Source organism: Bubalus bubalis, chromosome 2, assembly GCF_019923935.1.
Source record: "Bubalus bubalis isolate 160015118507 breed Murrah chromosome 2, NDDB_SH_1, whole genome shotgun sequence".
NCBI lineage: Eukaryota > Metazoa > Chordata > Mammalia > Artiodactyla > Bovidae > Bubalus > Bubalus bubalis.
In genome coordinates, this window is record NC_059158.1 from 110,339,717 (window position 1) to 110,357,514 (window position 17,798).

Genomic DNA, 17,798 nt, shown 5'->3' on the forward strand with positions numbered 1-17,798 from the left:
CATACCATAAAGCTAGTAAACTCTCCTTCTCCAATGCATGAAAGTGAAAAGTGAAAGTGAAGTCTCTCAGTCGTATCTGACTCTTCACGACCCCATGGACTGCAGCCCACCAGGCTCCTCCGTCCATGGGATTTTCCAGGCAACAGTACTGGAGTGAGGTGCCAACGCCTTCTCTGAAAGAAAGGGAACAGTGAAATCTATTTGCAAAGACTATTTGGACTCCAGCTAAAATGCCAAATACCCAAAAATATCTTTTTCTCTTCTTATCTCCTCAGCTGTGTATTTCCTGCTTTCTTTCCTATGTTAATTCCCTACTCTTCTTCTTATTTCCAAATTCAGATTTAAATTGAAGATAGTGGGGAAAACCACTAGACCATATAGGTATGATCTAAATCAAATCCCTTAAGATTATACAGTGGAAGTGAGAATAGATTGAAGGGACTAGATCTGATAGATAGAGCGCCTGATGAACTATGGACAGAGGTTCGTGACATTGTACAGGAGAGAGGAATCAAGACCATCCCCAAGAAAAAGAAATGCAAAAAAAGCAAAATGGCTGTCTGAGGAGGCCTTACAAATAGCTGTGAAAAGCAAAGGAGAAAAGGAAAGATATAGCTATTTGAAAGCAGATTTCCAAAGAATAGCAAGGAGAGATAAGAAAGCCTTCCTCAGCGATCAATGCAAAGAAATAGAGGGAAACCATACAATGGGAAAGACTAGAGATCTCTTCAAGAACATCAGAGATACCAAGGGAACATTTCATGCAAAGATGGGCTCAATAAAGGACAGAAATGGTAGGGACCTAACAGAAGCAGAAGATATTAAAAAGAGGTGGCAAGAATACACAGAAGAACTGTACAAAAAAGAACTTCACAACCAAGATAATCACGATGGTGTGATCACTCACCTAGAGCTAGACATCCTGGAATGTGAAGTCAAGTGGATCTTAGAAAGCATCACTACAAACAAAGCTAGTGGAGGTGATGGAATTCCAGTTGAGCTATTTCAAATCCTGAAAGATGATGCTGTGAAAGTGCTGCACTCAATATGCCAGCAAATTTGGAAAACTCAGCAGTGGCCACAGGACTGGAAAAGGTCAGTTTTCATTCCAATCCCAAAGAAAGGCAATGCCAAAGAATGCTCAAACTACCACACAATTGCACTCATCTCACACGCTAGTAAAGTAATGCTCAAAATTCTCCAAGCCAGGCTTCAGCAATATGTAAACCATGAACTTCCAGATGTTCAAGCTGGTTTTAGAAAAGGCAGAGAAACCAGAGGTCAAATTGCCAACATCATCAAAAAAGCAAGAGAGTTCCAGAAAAACATCTATTTCTGCTTTCTTGACTATGCCAAAGCCTTTGACTGTGTGGATCACAATAAACTGTGGAAAATTTTGAAAGAGATGGGGATACCAGACCACCTGACCTTCCTCTTGAGAAACCTGTATGCAGGTCAGGAAGCAACAGTTAGAACTGGATGTGGAACAACAAACTGGTTCCAAATAGGAAAAAGAGTACGTCAAGGCTGTATATTGTCACCCTGCTTATTTAACTTATATGTAAAGTACATCATGTTGGAGAAGGAAATGGCAACCCACTCCAGTGTTCTTGCCTGGAGAATTCCAGGGACGGGGGAGCCTGGTGGGCTGCCGTCTATGGGGTTGCACAGAGTCGGACATGACTGAAGCGACATAGCAGCAGCAGCAGCAGAGTACATCATGAGAAACACTGGGCTGGAAGAAGCACAAGCTGGAATCAAGATTGCTGCGAGAAATATCAATAACCTCAGATATGCAGATGACACCACCCTTACGGCAGAAAGTAAAGAGGAACTAAAAAGCCTCTTGATGAAAGTGAAAGAGGAGAGTGAAAAAGTTGGCTTAAAGCTCAACACTCAGAAAACGAAGATCATGGCATCTGGTCCCATCACTTCAGGGCAAATAGATGGGGAAACAGTGGAAACAGTGTCAGACTTTATTTTGGGGGGCTCCAAAATCACTGCAGACGGTGACTACAGCCATGAAATTAAAAGATGCTTACTCCTTGAAAAGAAAGTTATGACCCACCTAGACAGCATATTAAAAAGCAGAGATTTTACTTTGTCAACAAAGGTCCATCTGGTCAAGGCTATGGTTTTTCCAGTAGTCATGTATGGATGTGAGAATTGGACTATAAAGAAAGCTGAGCACAGAGGAATTGATGCTTTTGAACTATGGTGTTGGATAAGACTCTTGAGAGTCCCTTGGACTGCAAGGAGATCCAACCAGTCCATCTAAAGGAGATCAGTCCTGGGTGTTCATTGAAAGGACTGAGGTTGAAGCTGAAACTCCAATCCTTGGCCACCTGATACGAACTGCTGACTCATTTGAAAAGACCCTGATGCTGGGAAAGATTGAAGGTGGGAGGAGAAGGGGACGACAGAGGGTGAGATGGTTGGAAGACATCACCAACTCAATGGACATGAGTTTGAATAAACTCCAGGAGTTGATGATGGCAGGGAGGCCCCTCGTGCTGCTGTTCATGAGGTCACAAAGAGTTGGGCATGACTGATTGACTGAATGAACTGAACTGAACTGAACCCTTCTTCAGTGTGCTCTTTAGCAGAAAAGACAGACCCCAATGGACACTACAAACCAGGCTCTCAAGCTTGCGGCTTATGGTTGAATTCAGCCAATGGAAGGTCCTGGAAGAGATCAGAAGGTGAAGAAAAATAAAATTAAATTAAATTTAAAAAATAATAAAATAAAATAAGATAATGTACAGAAAAAAAAAAAAAAGAAGGTGAAGAAAAGAAGAGAAGGAGGTCAAGGTACTTACCCCAGTCTCCTTCCCTGAAGTCTGTTGTTTGGTAGTCATTGAGTTCCTTGACCCAAGCTTGTAGTTACCATAGTTGGTTCACCTCCTACGAGTATGCTTCTCACTGAGTTCTGGTAGGAAAATGAAATCCATCAGGAAAACTTGTGAACTTCTGCTAGAGCAATCTCTTTTTTTACCCCTTTTTGCAATTGCCTCTACTTTGTATACCCTTGGGTATAATGAGATCCAGACCAAGTAAAAAGTGAGGGGAGATTACAACTAGAGGAAGAAAAATTATCCACAGAAAAGATGGATAATGGAAATAAATGAAAGCAGAATTGAAAGCCAAAAGTGCAGTGTCACTGATTGACAAATGAGGTGGAGAAAACAGCAAAAGAAAAATTTCCCATTCTGTAGCCTCTTTCCAATGCTTGCTCTCTTGGCTGAGTGAAAGGAATAATCAAGGCAAGAATGAATTTCAAAACCCTGAGCAAGGTGCCCCCAGTGAATCGCAATCTGAATGTCCATTTGTCTCTAACAGAAGACCCATCATTCACTTGGAAATCGAGGTTATCAGACGGATAAGAGCCAGAGAGTTATCAGGCCAACTGGAGCTCCCAGGATGCCCAGGGGGAAACAGAAAAGGAAAGATAGATACATGTGACAGACAGGTTAAAGAGGCAATATAATTTTATGTCAAAGACAGCCAGTGTCTCAAGCCTCCTTCACCCTCAACTGTCCTTACAATTACTCCTGTCCCTCTAAGCAAGAACACATGTTTGACCTACGAATAGAATTCAGCTCCTCCACTCTCAATTCAGATTCTTTCCCTTTGTCTCCACACCTTCAATTTATAATATTTCAGAGACGTTTATTTTTTAACCTTACTACCATTTACAACTGTCAGGGAGACTTTGTTAATATTACCAAACTTGAAATATTTAACATTTATCTCTTTTTAAAATCAGATGTCAAGTGCATCCTGGCAATATCCCAATGGAAAGAAGAGTTTAATTTTTTTTCTTCCTGATCATGAACGAACTCCACTCTTTTTTTCATTAACGAGTGTCTTCCCTTTTCAAAACCTCAACAATCTGGAGTCATAAAAATAAAGAGAATTGGGCTAAAGAGGGATGTTTAATTCTGGAGATAAGTCTGGCAGAAGTAGAACAAAATTGATCCAATTCCTACAAATTAAAAGGAATGAAATAGGGTGGACAAGGGCACCTAGACATGCTCTGATTTGTGAGGATAAAAATTATCAATCCAAAACACTGCTAAAATATTACACTCGTGTGTTAAAAACCATCAGGGCTATTTGCTCCAAGTATTCATTTGTGTCCAATTTTCCATATATCTGCATAATGTGCTGATAAGCCCCTAATTCCAAGTATGAAATATCAAATCGAGTACATTAATTAGTGATGCTGTCTAGAACTGCATCCAAAGCCAATATGGTTAGCTCTCAATTACCTGCTTTATTGGAGAGAAATAGCATCGTGGGGGATAATCCCCTAAGCATTTCTTCTTGGCTCCGGCATGTATTAACAATATACACAGACACAGGCAGATTTCTGTTTGATGATTTCTTGTTTGTTTTTTACAATGTTTTCTTCCCAGTTATTCTTCCCCAAATATAACAAAGTAATTCATCCTCCCAAAGCACGAACTGGCTCACTGTTAGCAAGGGCATGAGAGCAGGGCCATGCTCAGAATTAGATATGGAAAACACTGGCTCAGTCTTATCTACTCTTCTTTCTAGTGCTTCATTCTCCAGCTCATAAATGCCCAGATTCTACAAGGGATGCACTGTCATTTCCAGGACTTTTAAAGTCTCTCTGGGGTGGATGAGACCTAATTGTCATCTCCAACAATACCCAACCATTATGAACTGTCAAGGCAAGCATAAAATGTATTCTTTAGTATATATGCATTCGATTTAAATCTTTCAGCTAATCTATTTTTTCTCTTCCAGTTTTATTAAGATATAATTGACATTACAATACTGCATAAGTTTAAGGTGTTCAGCATAATGATTTGACTTACATACATCATGAAATCATTATCACAAGTTTAGCAAAACTATCATATTTATATAAAATTGAAGAAATAGAAAAATATGTATTTTCCTTGTGATGAGAACTCAGGATTTATTCTCTTAAATTTCATATATAACATACAGCAGTGTTATTTATATTAAGCAGGTTGTACGTTACTGCCCTGGAGAAGGCAATGGCACCCCACTCCAGTACTTTAGCCTAGAAAATCCCATGGACGGAGGAGCCTGGTAGGCTGCAGTCCATGGGGTTGCTGAACTTGGCCGCGACTGAGCGACTTCACTTTCACTTTTCACTTTCATGCATTGGAGAAGGAAATGGCAACCCACTCCAGTGTTCTTGCCTGGAGAATCCCAGGGACGGGAAGCCTGGTGGGCTGCCGTCTATGTGCCGCACAGAGTCGGACACGACTGAAGCGACTTAGCAGTAGCAGCAACGTTACTGCCCTAGTATTTATCTAACTTGTAACTGGAAGTTTGTGCCTTTTGACCACTTTCATCCAATTCTCCCCTCACCTAGGTCCCCACCACTGCTGCTGCTGCTACTGCTAAATCGATTCAGTCATGTCCGACTCTGTGCGACCCCATGGACTGCAGCCCACCAGGCTTCTCCGTCCATGGGATTCTCCAGGCAAGAACACTGGAGTGGGTTGCCATTTCCTTCTCCAATGCATGAAAGTGGAAAGTGAAAGTGAAGTCGCTCAGTCGTGTCCGACTCTTAGCGACCCCATGGACTGCAGCCCGCCAAGCTCCTCCATCCATGGGATTTTCCAGGCAACAGTACTGGAGTGGGGTGCCATTGCCTTCTCCAGAACCCACCACTGCTAACCACAATTTTATCTCCTTTTCCATGATTCTGTTTGATATTCATTTTTTTGAAGTATGATTGACTTATGAAACATAGTTGCTGTTACACAACATAGTGATTTGATATTTCTATACATTTCAAAAATAATCACCACGTAAGTCTAGATAACAACTGTCACCATACAAAGATATTACATAGTTGTTGACTATATTGTCCACACTACACATTTTATACCCATGCCTCATTTATTTTACAAATGGAAGTCTGTACCTCTTAACCTTCCTCATCTATTTCTTTCCTCCCACCACTCCTCTTCCTTCTGGCAACCATCTGTTTGTTCTCTGTATCTTCAACTCATCTCTTTTTATCTTCCTTATTCCTGAAGACTACTGATAGAACACAATGAGAATTAAGAGTTATGCTGGGGAAAAGTGATCTAGTCCAGACAGGTAAATCCTCTACCTTGATATTTTTGAAAATCCATTAATCCCATTTGTTCTATAAATAATCAATAATAAGACCCATGATAATAAATTGCCCTTATCATGCAGAATATCAGCATTTTAATATTGTCCTGGGAACTTCCACAGAACAAACCTTAATCAAAATGGTAATAGGTTAATATAGGTAACAGGTTAGTAATGTTATAGAGGAGATGATTGAAGGCTCTGTAGGAGGCTAAAATAAGTTTCTAAAATTAATTTTTATGTTTATGTTTTCACTTAGAATACAGAGCTCAGCAGTATTCAGACAACTTCACATGTAGCTCCCCATTTCATCCAGATGGTGGTCGAAGCAAGAGAAAAAAGGGGAAATCAGCCTGGACGGGAAGGGCAGATCTTCATTTCTCAATTATGGGCAAGTGAGACCTGATATTAAACAAACAGTGCATGAAGCCCAGTGATGAATATGATAAATCTTTCTATGGAACTACACTTATTTAAGAGGGCTTCCCAGGTGGCTGAGTGGGTAAAGAATCCACCTGCAATGCAGGAGACACAGGAGATGGAGGTTCAGTTCCTAGTTTGGGAAGATCCCTTGTAGGAGGGCAAGGCAACCCACTCCAGTATTCTTGCCTAGAGAATCCCATGGACAGAGGAGCCTGGTGAGTTACAGTCTATAGAATGGCAAAGAGCTGGACATGACTCAAGCAGCTGAGCACGCAAGCACGCACATACTTATTTAAAGAATTTAGAAGTAAAGTTTTAAGTCATTTAAAATATTGTTTATGTACCACAGCTTTCTTATCCATTCATCTGCTGATGGGCATCTAGGTTGCTTCCATGTCCTGGCTATTATAAACAGTGCTGCGATGAACATTGGGGTACACGTGTCTCTTTCAATTCTGGTTTCCTCAGTGTGTATGCCCAGCAGTGGGATTGCTGGGTCGTAATGCAGTTCTATTTCCAGTTTTTTAAGGAATCTCCACACTGTTCTCCATAGTGGCTGAACTAGTTTGCATTCCCACCAACAGTGTAAGAGGATTCCCTTTTCTCCACACCCTCTCCAGTATTTATTGCTTGTAGACTTTTGGATCGCAGCCATTCTGACTGCCGTGAAATGGTACCTCATAGTGGTTTTGATTTGCATTTCTCTGATAATGAGTGATGTTGAGCACCTTTTCATGTGTTTGTTATCCATCTGTATGTCTTCTTTGGAGAAATGTCTATTTAGTTCTTTGGCCCATTTTTTGATTGGGTCATTTATTTTTCTGGAATTGAGCTGTAGGAGTTGCTTGTATATTTTTGAGATTAATTCTTTGTCAGTTGCTTCATTCTGAAGGCTGTCTTTTCACCTTGCTTATAGTTTCCTTTGTTGTGCAGAAGCTTTTAAGTTTAATTAGGTCTCATTTGTTTATTTTTGCTTTTATTTCCAATATTCTGGGATGTGGGTCATGGAGGATCCTGCTGTGATTTATGTCAGAGAGTGTTTTGGCTATGTTCTCCTCTAGGAGTTTTATAGTTTCTGGTCTTACATTTAGATCTTTAATCCATTTTGAGTTTATTTTTGTGTATGGTGTTAGAAAGTGTTCAGTTCTAATGAGGTGGATGAAACTGGAGCCTATTATACAGAGTGAAGTAAGCCAGAAAGCAAAACACCAATACAGTATACTAACACATACGAGACAGCAAAAGAGACACTGATGTATAGAACAGTCTTTTGGACTCTGTGGGAGAGGGAGAGGGTGGGATATATGAAACGAGTCGCCAGTCCAGGTTCGATACACAATACTGGATGCTTGGGGCTGGTGCACTGGGACGACCCAGAGGAATGGTATGGGGAGGGAGGTAGGAGGAGGGTTCAGGATGGGGAACACATGTATACCTGTGGCGGATTCATTTTGATATATGGCAAAACCAATACAATATTGTAAAGTTAAAAAATTAAATTAAATTAAATATAAAAAAATAAAAAAAATAAAAGCTCAAAAAAATTGTTTATATATTAAAATACATGCAAATGTTAAAGATAAAATGAGTTAAAACATAATATAAAATGACTTTGCTATCACCTGAAGTGAAGTGTTAGTCAGTCATCCCCGACTCTTTGTGACCCCATGGACTGCAGCTCACTACGCTCCTCTGTCCATGGAATTTTCCAGGCAAGTGTACTGGAGTGACATCACCTTGAATCCCCCAAATGCCCTGTATACCTCTTCATCAGCTCCCAACTCCTCCTCATGCTTATTCTTAGTCTTTAATTTCTAGTGCCTTTACACAGGCTGTTTCCTTTACCTGGAATGATCTTCTTCAGCATCATTATAAATTTGTTAGTATCATTCTGATCTCAGGTCAAATATCACCTACTCAGACGTTTGAGACTGTGTTGTCTGAGCCTAACTTAGATCTTTCTGTTACCTCTGCCAGAGCATTCTGTGCTATCACTTCATAATATTTATCCCAGTGAAGTAATAATAGGAATAATAAACTCACATACATATGTGTATATGTATGTTTTTGATAATGTCTTTAATGTCTATATCCTCCACTAGATAGAAAGCTTCTTGAAGCCAGGTGCCATATTTGTTTAGATTAACTTTTTATCTTATAGAACTACACTCAGTAAAGACACAAATATTTGTCAAATGAATAAATGCATAGACATGAGTGCATACCCATTCCTATATCTCAAAAATCAAATCAAAATGCATGCCCTATTGGGAATAGGGCTCAGAAGTACCATGCTCTCATACAAGCCACATCTATGAGTCACACATCTCTAGTCAATGTAAAACTAACAGAGTGTGACCCACAAGTCCACTGTATTAGTGTGGCTATGGCTGCTATAACAAAGTATCACAAACTGAGTGGCTTAAGCAACATAAATGTATTGACTCCATGTCAGGTGTCAGGAACACCGTGTTCTACCTGCAGCTTCTAGAGAAGGATTTACTCAGGTCTCTCTTTTGGTAGTTCTTCACCAACCAGATTGGAGTGGCAGTCTAACTCCAATCTTCATATGGTCTTCTCCAGGTATGCGTGTCTTTCTCTCCACATAGCATTCTTTTTTGTAAGAACATCCTATACCAATATGACTTTGTCTTAACTAATTGCATCCATAACAATATTATTTTCAAACAAGGGCATATTCTGAGCTACTTGAGTTTAGAATTCCAACATAAAGATTTAGTGGGAAGCATTTCAAAACATTATACCCACCAAGAGCCATTACACTCAGAACCTATTGTAATGTTGAACATAAATTTAAGGAGTTCCTTTTTCTTTCTGGTTTATAATTTTTTCTCCATTATTAGCTTATGGATTTATCTAAAGGTTTGTTTTTAATCTATTGAGATTTTTATATGATTTTTGCATTTTTATATTAACATAGTTAATTATATAAACTAACTTTCAAAGGTTAAAGTGAAGTACAAAGTGAAGTCACTCAGTCGTGTCTGACTCTTTGCAATCCCATGGACTGTAGCCTACCAGTCTCGTCCGTCCATGGAATTTTCCAGGCAAGAGTACTGAAGTGGGTTGCCATTTCCTTCCCCAGGGGATGTTCCCAACCCAGGGATTGAACCTGGGTCTCCCACATTGCAGGCAGATGTTTTACCGTCTGAGCTACCAGGGAAGCCTAACAGGCTTCCCTAGCTCCTTCAAAGGTTAAATTAGTCTCAATTTTTTAGAAGAAAAGAAACTTTGGGATATATTATCCATCATGGATTCCATTGATTAATATTTTATGTAGAATTCTTGTATCTAATTATTGGACAGACTGAAATAACTCTTTTCCTTCTTGTAAAGTCCTTGCTCAGTTTTGATGCCAAGGTTATCCTAGCATTATAAAACAAGCCGGAAATTTTCTCTTATTTATTCTCTGAAAGAGTTTGTATAAATTTGGCATTCTTTCTACCTTAAGTAGTTGAAAAAAACTCACTGAGAAAGCCATGTGGGACTAAAGCTTCTTTGTAGGAAGATTTAAAATTATAGTCAGTGATCCAGTACCCAGTCAAATGCAGTTAATGTCCATGTGCCCATGAAAAAAATCCATATTCTACAGCCCTCAGGCATAGTATTCTATAGATGTTAATTTAGTCCGGTTTATTCATTGTTTTATTCACATTTTATATTTACTATTTTCTCTTTTTTCTGCTTGTACTGACAGATACCTCTGAGACAGATGTCCTAAAACCTCCCACAATGACTGTGGATTTGTATATTGTACTCTGTAATTCTGTCAAGCTTGGCTCTGAGTATCTAGAAGCTATATAAAATGCATACAAAGGTACAGTACTTATATCTTCTAGATGAATTGGATCTTTTGTAACTATAAAATATCTTTCTTATCTCTACTAATGTTGATTTACCCTAAAACCTGCATGCTTAGTCATTTAGGAATGTCTGACTTTTTGTGACCCCATGCACTGTAGCCCGCCAGGCTCCTCTGTTCATGGGATTTTTTAGGCAAGAATCTATTTGTATATTTTTAAAAAGCTACATATTTTGCAACTTGTTTCATGCTTTAACTTTTATCTTTTTATTTTTATGCTTATCTTTATGAGTACTGTTTTCTATTATTTCAACTGATAACCACTGTCTTACAATTGAGGTGCCTGGTACATTTATAGTCAATTTCTTACCCTTATCAAATGTAATAGGGAATATTATGCTTAAGCTCTTGCAGTAAATACAAAGACCTCAGATAGCTTTAACTTTAGTGGTAATTTTTGTGCATTTAATTCTTTAAACTTCATAAAAAGTTATTTTTTTTGTACAGTCAAATGTTTTTATATTTCCTACATATTTAGCTTTTCATCATTCAGTAATTCATCATCAAGCTTCTATCTGGAATGATTTTTATTTTTCCTTTTAAGAATTCCCTTCAATACCCTTCCAAGATCAGCCAGTAATGAATCTCTGTTTTTTGTTTATTTGTTTAAATGTGTCTTTAGTTTTACTTTTTTCAAAATTTTCTTGGAAAATAATTCTGTATTTGCAGTTATATTCTTTCAGCATTTTAAAACCATTATTCCATAGTCTTCCACCTTCAACTGATTCTGTGAAAAGCCAGCTGTCTCATCATTGTTAGTTTTAAAATAAGCCTTTTATTTCTGACTTCTTTTAATATGTTCTCTTTCTTTTTGGTTTTCAAGTTTTACACTGATGTTATAAGATGTGATTTTCCTTTATATGTATTTTATTTGGATGTATACTGGCTTTTACATCTGCACCTTGATCTCTTTAATCACTTTTACTTTTCATCCATTGTTTCTTCAAATATTACATCTATTCCATCCTCCCATTCCTATCTTTTTTGGAACATAAGAAAGATAGGAATTTTTATAGTATAGACTTATTTGTAGCATAGACTTTTTAAACTTTCATTTATTCTACGTGGCTCATTCTCTTTTCTGTGTTTTTCTGTCACACCATTTATTGCATGTCGGTATACATATTTTCTTCTGACCTATTCTCCAATTCACTAATTCTCTTCTATTCCTTGTTCTGTTAGCTGTTGAACAAATTATAAATTTTATTTAATATATTTTTCTGTCCCATCATTCTGATGTTAGTTTACAATAATTCCAGTATTCTGCTTAAATCATTCCGCTTAAACACAATTGAACACGCTATTCACATACTTTTAAAGCATGTGATCTATAATTTCTAGAACACATTCTTTTATTCTTTTGTTTGTCAATTTTTGCCTTTTTATAAACCTGGATATCTCCCACTAAATGCATAAGGCAGGAGAAAATATACAGGTAATTTAAGGCATTGAGTGATGTTATTTTCTTCCAAAAAGTATTTGCTTTTGTTTCCAAGGCAATTTGAAAAAGGATGGATCACCTAATTCAATCAAGAAATGAGCTGATTCAAATTTGAGCTTTATCCAGCAATTTCACTCCTGGGTATTTATACAAAGAAAACAAAAACACAAATTAGAAAAGATATATGCATCCCTATGTTCACTAAATTATTTACAGTAGTAATTATTATTTATAATAATCAAGATATGGAAACAACTTAAGTACCCATCAATAGATGGATGGATAAAGAAGATGCAATTAAATGCAATGGAATATCACTCAGCCATAAAAAAAGAATGAAATCTTGCCATCTTCAACAATATAGATGGACCTACAGAGCATTATGCTATAAATGAAATAAGTCAGAGAAAGACAAATACTCTATGATTTCACTTATAGGTGGACTATAAGAAATAAAACAAAAGAACAAACATTTAAACAGAGTCATAGATATATAGGACAAACAAGCTGTTGCCAGGGGGAGGGGGAGGGGAAGGAGAGAAGTAGATAGGGAACACTAACAGGTACAAGCTTCAAGTTGATGAGTCATGAGTATGACATATACAGTGTGGAGAATATAGTCAATAACTATGCACTATCTTGGTATGGTGACAGTTGGTATCTAAACTTCCTGTGATCATTTTGAAATGTACAGAAATACTGAGTCACTATGTTGTGTAAGAGGAACTAAGATAGTGTTAAAAGTCAATGATACTTCAAAAACAGACAAACTCATAGGGAAAAAAAGTCAGATTTGTGATTACCAGAGGCAGGGAGTAGGGGGAGGGAGAATTGGAAAAAGGAAGTCAAAGGACACAATTACCCAGTTATAAAATAAGTACTAAGCAGTGGAACAAAATAGAAAGCCCAGAGATAAATCCACGCACATATGGACACCTTATCTTTGACAAAGGAGGCAAGAATATACAATGGATTAAAGACAATCTCTTTAACAAGTGGTGCTGGGAAAACTGTAAAACCACTTGTAAAAGAATGAAACTAGAACATTTTCTAACACCATACACAAAAATAAACTCAAAATGGATTAAAGATCTAAACGTAAGACCAGAAACTATAAAACTTCTAGAGGAGAACATAGGCAAAACACTCTCTGACATACATCACAGCAGGATCCTCTATGACCCACCTCCCAGAATATTGGAAATAAAAGCAAAAATAAACAAATGAGACCTAATTAAACTTAAAAGCTTCTGCACAACAAAGGAAACTATAAGCAAGGTGAAAAGACAGCCTTCAGAATGGGAGAAGATAATAGCAAATGAAGCAACTGACAAACAACTAATCTCAAAAATATACAAGCAACTCCTACAGCTCAACTCCAGAAAAATAACTGACCCAATCAAAAAATGGGCCAAAGAACTAAATAGACATTTCTCCAAAGAAGACATACAGATGGCTCACAAACACATGAAAAGATGCTCAACATCACTCATTATCAGAGAAATGCAAATCAAAACCACTATGAGGTACCATTTCACGGCAGTCAGAATGGCTGAGATCCAAAAGTCTACAAGTAATAAATGCTGGAGAGGATGTGAAGAAAAGGGAACCCTCTTCCACTGTTGGTGGGAATGCAAACTAGTACAGCCACTATGGAGAACAGTGTGGAGATTCCTTAAAAAACTGGAAATAGAACTGCCTTATGATCCAGCAATCCCACTGCTGGGCATACACACTGAGGAAACCAGAAGGGAGACATGTGTACCCCAATGTTCATCGCAGCACTGTTTATAATAGCCAGGACATGGAAGTAACCTAGATGTCCATCAGCAGATGAATGGATAAGAAAGCAGTGGTACCTATACACGATGGAGTATTACTCAGCCATTAAAAAGAACACATTTGAATCAGTTCTAATGAGGTGGATGAAACTGGAGCCTATTATACGGAGTGAAGTAAGCCAGAAAGAAAAACACCAATAGAGTATACTAACGCATATATATGGAATTTAGAAAGATGGTAACGATAACCCTGTATACGAGATAGCAAAAGAGACAATGATGTATAGAACAGTCTTTTGGACTCTGTGGGAGAGGGTGAGGGTGGGATGATTTGGGAGAATGGCATTGAAATATGTATAATATCATGTATGAAATGAGTCGCCAGTCCAGGTTCGATGCACGATACTGGATGCTTGGGGCTGGTGCACTGGGACGACCCAGAGGGATGGTATGGGGAGGGAGGAGGGGGGAGGGTTCAGGATGGGGAACACATGTATGCCTGTGGCGGATTCATTTCAATATATGGCAGAACCAATACAATATTGTAAAGTTTAAAAATAAAATAAAATTTAAAAAAATAAAAGAAATAAGTACTAAGGGTGTAATTTTCAACATGATAAATATATTAACACCTGCTGTATATTATATATGAAAGTTGTTGAAAGTAAATTCTAAATGTTCTCATCACAAGGAAAAATACTTTTTTTATTCTTTAATTTTGTCTCTGTATGAGATGATGGATGTTCACTGAACTTATTTTAGTAATCAAAAAAGAAACAAACTTAGGCTTTAGTCTTTGTGAAGTCTGGCATGTTTCTGGCTTGATGATATGTTGATTCATATTTCTAACTGTAGCACCTCAGGAGTCCTAACTAAAAGCTTGTATATTCCCCAGGACTCTTCTTCTATTGCAAACTCTAAACACAAGGGTATCTCTACCTTCATAGGATTTTGAAAGTTTTGCTCAATATGTCAGCTTCCCATGTATCTTTTTTCATTCAACTTTTCAGGCTTTCATCTCCAGCTTTTAAATCTATTAATTCCTAGAAGGAAAAAGAAGTTCCAAATATTGCATCGCCTCTTCAGACTTCCTATTCCTCAAAGACCATGACTCCTCAAGCATTAATTTTCTTGATTGCTTACTGATGCTTTCAATTATATGTTTTTCTACATTCTCTGGATTTTCTAGTTATTCTAAACTTGGTGTTGCACAACATTGGCAGAAACAGAGACCTTACCACTTCGTTCTTTAGTACCCTCTTGGAAGAAGTGGTTTTATTATGTTTTATTTCCTCTTAAGATCTAAGGCTTATTTTCAAGTTTCTCCACATACACTTTGGTTCATCCAAGCTAATTAATACAATAGTATCTCAGCATTTAATAAGGATTGACCATATTTTAGATGTTTTAAAAATATTTTTCTAGATTTGACATATAAATTGGAAATACCCATAATGACATATTAAGGTTATAATGCTCATTATGTAACATCTTATACCCTTTACTGTTGCAAATTCCTCTGAAATTTAGCCACATAACCAACATTAATCTTTGATTTTGATATGCAGTCTGAAATACTGGAGGCAGAGTTCAGGAACACAGCTTGCCCCTGCTTCCTATGGCATCACCTTGGGCAGCTCAAGGACTGGGAGGCTCTCCCACAGCCTACCTGGTAATTGGTACTGGTGGACACAGCTGAAGTTGTTGGCTAGAACACATACATGTCTCCCCTCCATATGGCTGATTGACTTCCTTGCAGCATAGCAGCTGAGTCTGTAGAGTTAAGCAAATCAAGGGAACCAGGTGGGAACTGTATTGCCTTGTATATCCAGTCTTAGATGTCACTTAGTATCATTACTGCCATTGTTACAAGTCTGCCCTAGTTAAAAGGAGAAAAATCATAGATACCAACTTCCTTATGAGAAGAGTATTAATATCCTATTGTAAGAGGGGGTGGAGGGATGAGAAATAACACCACTCCTATGTTTGAAAAACATAACCTCTCACAGATCTTTTCTAGGAAACCTATGGACAGAGAAACTTGCTGAAAATATCTCATAGTTGAATACTGACATTGATGTTAACTTTTTAAAAAGTTGTAAAAAAAATCTTTAGCTAATGCTTAAATTAATCTTCTAGAACAAATCAATCTCTAATTTTTCTATTTTATAGAAAAGGATTTCTTATGTTTAACTTGGTCAAAGTTCATATACTTAAGCATGTGAGTTTCTTATGTCTAAGAAGATGTTATTTTAATATTCTAAGTTTATCATACATTAGTTATATTCTTCTCCTTAGCCATATTTCCTGAAATGATATAAAATTATTTTTATGAGATATGTCATTAGCACTGAGTGTCAGGGGCATTTGCTAAACGTGCTTTGGTAATTTTGTGCCATTTGGATATTCCTGAGTGTACCAAGTAAACAGACCCTGCAAATTGCTCTCAGAGTCTGAGATGTGCACTTAAAAAGCTCCCCAGAGTATCTTCAAGTTCAAAAATATCACCTGCCTATAGATCCTTTTATAGTCTCTTGAAAATGTTCTTACTGTTCCTTTTTCAATAGCAAAATGGCATTTATTTCAAAGTTCTTAGGTATTTTATTACTTTAGAAGGTAGTGCATATGGATTACCTAATTTTTTTAATTGTTCATTGCTGGTACACAGAAATAGATTTTATGAGTTGATCTTGTACCCTAAAACTTGCTGAATTCATTTATTAACTTTAATATCTATCTTGTATTCTTTGGGATTTTCTAATGTAGAATTTTATCATCTGTGAATAGAGATAATTTATTTCTTGCTTTTCAATTTCAAGGCTTTTGTGTTTTTTATTAATTTATTACTATTACTTTTCAAGAAAATAAAATTCAACCCTAAGCTTATCACTCGGGATAATTGTTGATAATTTGACAGATATCATCCTAGTTGCTTTCTTTTCATTCATTTATTCATTATTCATTCCCTTAACCACATTTATTTTTAATTATACATATAATATGAATAGAATATATAATATAAATATATAAAATATTATATAATTATGTATTTTTTTAGAAAACTGTTCATTTGATTTAGGATTATTTATACCTGAAAGAATTTTATTTTATCAATACTTTCTATGAACTGGCTCTTCAATTAAGGAGGTAAGACTTTGTACACTGAAAACTATAAAACATTGCTAAAAAGAATTAAAGAAGACCTGAATAAATGGAAGGACATCCCAGGTTCATGGATTGGATGATCTAATAATGTTAAGACATTAATACTACCCAAAGTGACTTGGAAATTCACTGAAATGACTATCTAAATTCCAATGACACTTTTCAGAATAGAATAGAATATCTGCAAATCATATATCTTATAAGAATTGTTTACTATACAAAATATATAACATACTTCTACAATTCAACAACAAGAATATAAACAACTAGATAAAAAATGGACAGAAGACTTAAATAGACATTTCTCCAAAGAAAATATATCAATGGCTGATAAGCACATCAAAAGATGCTCAACATCACTGGTCATTAGAAAAGCACAAATCAAAACCACAAATCACTGTTTCACAACTACTAGGATGGCTATGATACTAGAAATAGAAATAACAAGTATATGTAAGAGCATAGAGAAACTGAAATCCTCTGCATTTCTGGTGGGAAAATAAAATGATGTAGCCATTGAGGAAACATTGTTTCTTTGAAAAATTAAATGTATAATTATTATATGACCCAGCAACTCCATGCCTAGGTGTATACCCAAATAATTAAAAGCAGGTACACAATTAAACATTTATAGTTATGTTCATAGCAGCATTATTCAAAATAGTTAAAATACAGAAATAATCCAAACATCTATCTAGAGATGAACAGACAAAATAAAACACTATGTGTGTACACACACACACACACACACACACACACACACACAGGAATACTATTCAGCCATAAAAAGAGATGAGGTTCTGTTACATACTACAATGTGGATGAGTCTTTAAAACATTGTGCTAAGTGATATAAAACAAGTGCAAAAGAACAAATGTTGGATGTTTATACTTATATGTGGACTTCCCTGGTGGTTCAGGTGGTAAGGAATCTGCCCACAATGTATGAGACATGGGTTTGATCCCTATCAGGAAGA